Source organism: Diadema antillarum, unplaced genomic scaffold, assembly GCF_040938485.1.
Source record: "Diadema antillarum isolate AM-2024a unplaced genomic scaffold, OU_Dant_1.0 seq00001055_RagTag, whole genome shotgun sequence".
Classification (NCBI taxonomy): Eukaryota; Metazoa; Echinodermata; class Echinoidea; order Diadematoida; family Diadematidae; genus Diadema; species Diadema antillarum.
The window spans coordinates 930,845-938,808 of NW_027271883.1; the positions used below are offsets into that span (position 1 = coordinate 930,845).

General features: G+C 39.0%; 1 long non-coding RNA gene across 1 annotated transcript; it reads right to left on the minus strand.

Annotated features, from left to right (window-relative positions):
- Positions 1-836: 836 nt before the first annotated feature.
- LOC139743181 (uncharacterized) lies at positions 837-2,993 on the minus strand. Its single transcript, XR_011711742.1, has 4 exons — positions 2,968-2,993; positions 2,364-2,508; positions 1,565-1,659; positions 837-928 (listed from the first exon to the last, which is right to left on the minus strand). It is a non-coding gene; the product is annotated as an uncharacterized lncRNA (long non-coding RNA).
- Between the last annotated feature and the right edge of the window lie 4,971 nt (positions 2,994-7,964).

Below are 7,964 nucleotides of genomic sequence, written 5' to 3' on the forward strand. Positions count from 1 at the left end.
AAATAGACACAATGAACATTACCCACTTCACTAGCAGTTGTTAAGATCACATTTTGAAAACAGTACATGGATCGACCAGTCTCTGTCCTAAAAATAGATCTTTTTTTTTCACCAGAAAGCCAGTTTCTGACTAAAGGCAGTTTATTGTGTTACTGATATTTGATCATCTAATATTCAAATTAAATATCAACTAGCACTAATTGACAAAATTTGAAACAGTTAACCAAAATAAACTAACAATTATACCTCAAATGACCTTGTTTTTTTTTTTACTTTTGAGGCTTTGACCCTGTCATGTGACTTCAAAGTGTGTCATAAGGGGAAAGTTACCATAGTGCACCTATTATCCAAGTTTGGTTACGATTGAAGTTCAAAAAAGTTACTGAAACTGTAACAGATGGACACATGGAAGGAAGCATGGATGAACATACAGAATTTGGATCGTTTTGTGTCATCACAATATTTGGTGAATACTGCCAGTTGTTTGGGAAAATAAAATCTTCCCTATAATAAGGTTGTTTTCAGGGCAGCTTGAAGTTTCAAAACAAACTCTTTTCATCGACGAGCCCTGTTCAACTTTTAGTGTTGAAGTGCTGCAGTACGTCCTGGTAACAGCTTCATGTTCAACTACAGATGAGCCTGATTTAGGCTGACTCTTCAACAAGAATGTAAGTTCCAACTTCAGAGGAGCATCTAATGTATCTCAAAAGAGGAAAAAGCAAGGATATGTACGTAGGCCTATACACCGATGGTAGCTGTCTCTTCTCGTTGGGCTTCTAATCTAACGTTGGAATTGTGTTCAGTCAGGGGCTTAGTGGGAGCTGCAACTACTCTCTCTCTCTGCCTGAGTTGATGAGTGGTGTCATAGCTCCTCAAGGTCTCCAAACGATACTCAATGAATCCCGAGATCCTTGTCATACAGGTACTCCTGAAATATAAGAATGCATTGTAGGTCAAAGCTTTTTCTCGAGTCTCAACAAATTTCACTTTGGCACAGAGTTGACTATAACTGATGAAGATCTGATAGCAGTAGAAATACATGTAGTGGCATTCTTATGGAAGAAAACGAGAATAGGTTTATAATAAATGAACGGCGCAACTGGCATGTTGGAGCTTACGTTACATTACGTTACGTTGGAGTTTACGTACATCCAACCTAAGTCATGGAATCAGACCAATCTGCACACAAAATTTATTAGACATCTATGAACATGTACATCAAAGATTATCAAAAGCCCCCACATTGCCTGTATATTTGCCCAATGATTTAATTAAGACATAGATGCAATTAATTTCCCTGTAAAGGCCATTTTTTTTTTTTTTTTTTTTTTGGGGGGGGGGCTCATGACCATATCCTGAACAACTTTGGGTCCTTGCCCCCTAACTAAACAAGGATGATCAACTCCTAGTATGGTTGAATTCTGTCCACTATCTCTGGAGAAAAGTTGAAAATGTTCAAGTTTTTAAAAGCTAGATGAATAAGATACCATGTATGTCACTTAAGCTTTCTGCTAAAGAGGGCTAAAAAGTTGTAGATCACATAAACTTATGAGTATAAACTTACATATCCTTGTGCACCTTGTGTGGTGTCTCACAAAGTGGGGTACTGCATCGCAACTGCCTTGGCTTCAACGCGTCTTTTGCTCACTACTTGGGTATCTGAATTTAAAAAGGAAGCAAGAAGAATGTTAATCATATTCTACGAAGCAAATATATAACATCAAAAAATTGACCCTCATTTCAATCTTTTAAGGGGCTGAACTATTTTCATGTTTTTTTTTCTTGGCATTAATTTCTATTGCTATTCAGTACCGCTGTTTCAAGTACATTTATTCATGTGCTTCTTACACCAAATATCAGTTAATACAAATGAAAATTTCATGCAGATGGGTTAAGTGTGGATGTGCACAGTTAGTAGAAAAATACAAGATGTGATTATCCATCGAACTTCATGGCAAATCAATTTCCATTTTTTTTATTCATCATTATTATAATTATATCATAAGTATTAGGACTATTATCATTTACATGTGGCCCAATGGGGCTACCAAGAAAATAAGTCAGCGCGGAGTCTTGTAGGTACACTCTGTTTACATGTTTCATACAAGTATATCAGTCTTTATTTTTAAATCTATAACCATCACTTCATTTACAACGTTATACTTACCGGTCCCTTCATTTTTTTTTTTTTTTTTTTTTTTTGGGGGGGGCACATTTTAGACTGTTATTCTCTATATTTGAGAAGACAAAAACAAAAGTGAACAGGCAAATTAGATGGTGCTATATTGCATGGAAATGTATAGTACAAGACATGACAATGGGAAACTGGTTTTCCAGACCAGTATTCAAACAATTGAACTTACGCTGTACAGTTTTCTGCTTCCATTATCAACAAGAAATATGCTACGATGATCTGGATAAGCAGGTGTCTCCTTGGAGCAGTCAGAACTCCTTCCATCAGCTATTGAAGTATCTCCTCCCCCTTGGAGTGATGTGTGTGTTGAATTCCTGGGCAAATAAGTAAAATTTAAAGGTTTTACAAATCATACAAATTATGACATGAGGATAATAGGTCCCTCCAGTTTACATTATAAACTTGAAGTGCAAAATCATTTAATATACATATTTGCCATAAGCAACGTTCAGCTTTACTTACACAACTCAAGACTGACCATAACATGGTTTTCACTTCTGTCGATACAGCAAGTACACATTTTTCTTAAATACGAGTACTAACCTCTCAAGGCTTTCATTTTCAGAGAGAAGGACAGCTCCAAAACTGCTCCATGAAGAATAATTAATACTTGAAAATCATTTCTTCAAACAAAACAAAACCAACAAAGCTTTCAGTCTCTTAATGTAGCCTCTTATGTAATTACTGAGACTCTAGAATGTAAAATAAATGTGAATCAATTTCAAACTAGTCTCCCTTCATTAATCATCGTGGAAAACAACAGAATAGCTTACAGCAGGGTTAGTGCAACGGAAGTCCATATCTCAGAGGCTCCTTCGCTGATGTTGGCCCGGTGTTTCCAGCATTCGTCAACCCTGCATTCAATGGCTAGTCGTTGGCCACATCTGTTACATGTACTTCTTCAATCTGGTGATCTGCACCCTCGTGGTGTGACAGAGACTGTACAGCTATCAATCTGTCTTCGTTCTCCAAATGATGACCCCTATACCGAGTTCCTTTAAATCACCATCACTCCCGAAGAACTGTCATGTTACGTCTTTTTATCTGGAGGAAAGCATGAAAACACAATGGTCAGAAATGGATTTAGAACTCATCTCCACAAGACAATATGCAGTTCCGTTTTGTTCACACAAATACTAAGTGTGCATCAATAGAAAAGCTAGAAATTACTACTTAGCTACATCGATTAGCATATTAAGAAAGGCCCAAAGATGATCTCTGCCAAATTTCAATGCCTAAGGTCACCTGTAACTTTCATAAAAAACAATGTTCAAATATAGTACCCGTTGTCGTCTGCTAAAAAGGGGGATCGATCTCCATGATGTGTGAGCACGTTGATCTTCAGCTAGAAGTGTGATGTCACAGTGGACTAACACTTAACAGTGCATGCATCGTATTTCTTACTTAGATGATTGCCACACATGACGTGGGTGTGCAATAGCACTATGGTATTCTCCCAGCTGTGTGGATGCTCGAATGTGGTGGCAAATAAAAGTCCTTTTTACTACATAGGTCATCACAATTATATAAATCACCAAATTTCACCATTTTTTTTTTTATTACCGTATCAATCGAGATCACCTTCTGGCAACACAGTGTCAGTGATTCGGCTGTCGACTCAATAGCAATGTAGTCATGGGTGTATGCAAGGGGGGGTCGGGAGGGTCGTACGACCCCCCCAAATTTTCAAAAGGTCCACTTTTTGTGACAGACATTTATGTTTTTCGAGGGCTTTTTACCCTGTATACAACAGGGGAAAAATGTGACCAGGTGGTGTTCTAGCAAATTGTCAAAAACGTCGTAAATTTCGTAACTTAGTTTTAATCTGCCATAACTTATTTCTTAGGCTTAAGCCGCGCTGCCATGTTTGATTTTCCTGTCTCCCATCAGCAACTCATCGAACTAGTTGCCTAGACTACACACTTACAGCCGGCCTTATTACTTGCGCCTTACCCTATGACAACCGCGGCCGTTTGAATTATGGCCTAACCTATATTGTCCTGTAAGGAGAATGTTATAATTCATACTCATGTTTTCAACTCCTGTCCTTTTGGATTGAGATTGAAGTGCATATTCTACTTTCTTACTACGTTTGGAGGCAAAGTTAGGCAGGATTGACTAGCTCTGGGAGTATCGTCAACTCTGGAATACTTGTATTAAATGGTCCGCAAAACTTTTTACTATATACTCTAGGATTTAATAGGAAGGTGTAGCTAGTCAGCAACTTTTTTGTTAAATGCAGTTTTCAACTTACCGATTGACAAACTTGTAAGTGACCAACTCAGGTTTTATCACCAGTTTTAACATAAATGAGTTTTTCTAAGTATGCCGAAAAAGTCACTTTTGTATGCACCAAATGGCCCCATTTTAAGATATAAAATTCAAAACTCCCCACCGTGGGAGGGGGGACACCCCCCTCCCACACCCTCCCCCGCTTGGTCGCTCCGCTCCCTCGCAAAGGTAAAGGTTCAAAAATTGTGATTACGACCCCCAAGAAAAAATCCTGGCTACACCCCTGGACCAACTCAGGTTTTATCACCAGTTTTAACATAAATGGGTTCTTTTCTAAGTATGCCGAAAAAGTCACTTTTGTATGCACCAAATGGCCCCATTTTAAGATATAAAATTCAAAAACTCCCTATCGTGGGAGGGGGGACACCCCCCTCCCACACCCTCCCCCCCCCCCCCCCCCCCCCCGCCCTCGGTCGGTCCGCTCCCTCGCAAAAGGTCAAAAAATTGTGATTACGACCCCCCCAGAAAAAAATCCTGGATACACCCCTGTGTAGAGTTTCTAGACGCTTCTAGTCTATTGCATTAACCCTATTTCAACTGGGCTATTGGAGACCAAGTTTTTACGGGGGGGGGGGGGGTTCAATTTGACCCCCCCTTCAGATCTCGGCCGCCGATCGCCGCAAAATTTTGCCTGAAAATAGAGCCGGATGTCAACTACAAGATTACACGGTCATACAATAGAAAAAATGTTGATTTTATATTTTTGAATAAATTAATTATGCAAATTTATGCATGAAATTATATTTTTTACATATAACTCCAACAAAAAGACTGAAGGATTGCTAAATTTTTGTCTCAGAGTTCCTCAAGACACATCAAACAATTTTCTTTTAAAAAAATAGCGCAGTCAAAATAAGTTTCTTTTGTTTTTTTAAAGTTTTGTTAATTTTTCATGTATTGTACTGTTTTTTCGATCTTTTGTTTTCCATTGTTTGTTTGTTTTTTTTCCAAAATTTGTTGCAGGCACTTTTTCAAGCTTATCTACATTAGAATTGATTAATTTCAATGGTTAAAAGTTGAAATAATCTAATTTATATCAATTAACCAAAAAAACAACAACAAACAAACCACAATTTGCATAGGATTTGCACAGAAATCATGAATTTGAGCTGTTTTCAGGTTGACATGCATATGCAAAACATTGCGTAACTTCAAAACGGTGTACCTGGACGTCGCAAATTTGGTCTCAAAATATGCGGGAGACTTCAATGAAAAAAAGTCATGAAATGACGCGGCAAAATCTTTGCGCGTTGCGGAATCGTGGCGTGAAATGTCGAGAAAGGGGTCAATTTGACCCCCCAGTTAAAATAGGGTTAATTATAGCACAGCTTTATACAGTAAACGTCGATCTCTAACCGTGGTCAAAACTCGACCAGACGTCTCCCTCTACATACTTTACAGTGATCATCTCTGTGCGCATGACGCTATGCTTGTAGTCCATGTAGAGTTCATACCACTGCACTGTAGGCCTAACGTTAGGTCTATAATACCGCAATGAGAACCGGACCTAGGCCCTAGGATATAGCTTATCCTGGAAAACCGTTCAATGTAGGCCCTAGATGTTTAACAGTGGTCTAGGTTCTTCTTCTACTACGTTCTAGGGCTAAATCGTGATATCGGTCCCCTCTCATTCTGCGTGTGTGTCTCCACTATAATGCACAAAGTCTATGGAGGTTGAAAGAAGTCCCCAGCTATAGCGGTGAAGGGTGAGTGGGGACCTAACCGGAGTTCTAGACTACCTACTAATACTAGTTGGGCCTAACCCGTTAGTAATAGTAGGCCTATTTCGCGTTAATGCTGTTCTAGTTGGAATAGAATAAATGAGTAGGGCCTACAATTAACGCCAACGGTTGTGAGACTTGTTTAGACTAACGGTTAGACTTTTACAGTTAGACTTATAGAGTAAGCCCTACCTCGGTAGAACCCCAACTTAAGTACATGTAGACTAGACCGTGTCTAGTTCTATTAGTTTCTCTAAGATCTAACATTACACCGTTAGTAGTTAACGTTAGGCCTACGACTAACGTTCTGGAGAATTTAGACTCAGAGTTTAGTGTGTCCCAATATTTTCTGAAACGCATAATGTTAACGTTAGAACTTTTAGAACTCTATTACTGTTAGAAGATAGCTCCTGATGATCGATGTATCATGAGAGGCATTTTTTCAACTTCGCTCTATAGGTGCCTACAAAAGTACAAGTAGCCCCCTCACACAGTTACAATGTCAGATGTACAATGTCAATGACGGTTACATTCGTCACTCATTTTTGTTAATTTTGGAAATCATAACCTGGTCTAGACTCTATTTTGTTTGAAAAATGCGTTTCTAACGTTAAAAAGTTAAAGACTTATGAAATAGTCCGCGAATAGGCCGAGCCCCATCCCAACATGCACAAAGACTCAAAGTATTACTGTAGTATTAGATCCTAACACCTAACAGTTGAGTTTCGGCCTTGGATTCTAGCTGTTTTAGGTACAAATATACAAGGTGTTTATGGTAAGGTAACTGCGACCAGCCCCATAGCTAACTGTGTACACTAACGTTACAAGGAGCGTCCCGGGCCCGGGGTTATTCGTAAGGTAACTTAGACGGTCGTTTACGGAGAGGTAGTAGCCCATAATACTGGAAAAACTCAACAAGTTATAATTAGATCGATCTATGGTTTGCTTACCTTCAAAAATGTGAATAATATCTCCGCCCCACTCCATTTGAAGACAGACATTTTCTCACGTCCATTACATCCAGGCTCTGATTCTCACGATTGCACACGCACGTAAATCCTATGCATATAATACACGCACAGCACATCGTATACACATGCACACAGTACGTCCACGCACAGGGGACAGACGCGTCGCTCAGGTCAACCTTCCCGCGCCCAAACCAGGGGAAATTGCGGCTGGTGATTGGCTTAAAGTAAACACATGACAGGGGAATTCTCAATTTCTATTGGCCTAACCAAATGCATTCAAATATGTATTCACTGGAATTCACCCTAGTTCTGCCAGCTTGACTTACTAGTTCACGGTAGTTCCTTCAGTTTTACTAACATGCGCTGTTTTCGTAAGATCAACGAGTTTATGATAGTTTCTCCACTTCGACTAGCTTTACACTAGTTCCTCCACTTTGACTAATTCTTGGCGTATACACTGCAAACTAGTACAGCATACAATTTTATGCTAGTCAGACTTGATTGACTAGCTTTGGGTTAGTAAACCATGGCCTGATTTAATCCAGCAGAGCATTACTAGCTGCATTGCCGCATTTTACTATCATCATGTTCGTATAGCAATTTTTACTAACCGTGCTCGACTAGTTTAATGCTAGTCAGGCCAGGAATTGACCCATTTAGGTTGTGTGTGAGTGAAGTTAAACTTAAATTTACTTTAATTGGTAGATGCTGGCTAAATGCATTTGGTACTTTAAAAAATCATACTAAAGTGTCATCAGTACATCGTTTGATTATCAACAAATAATT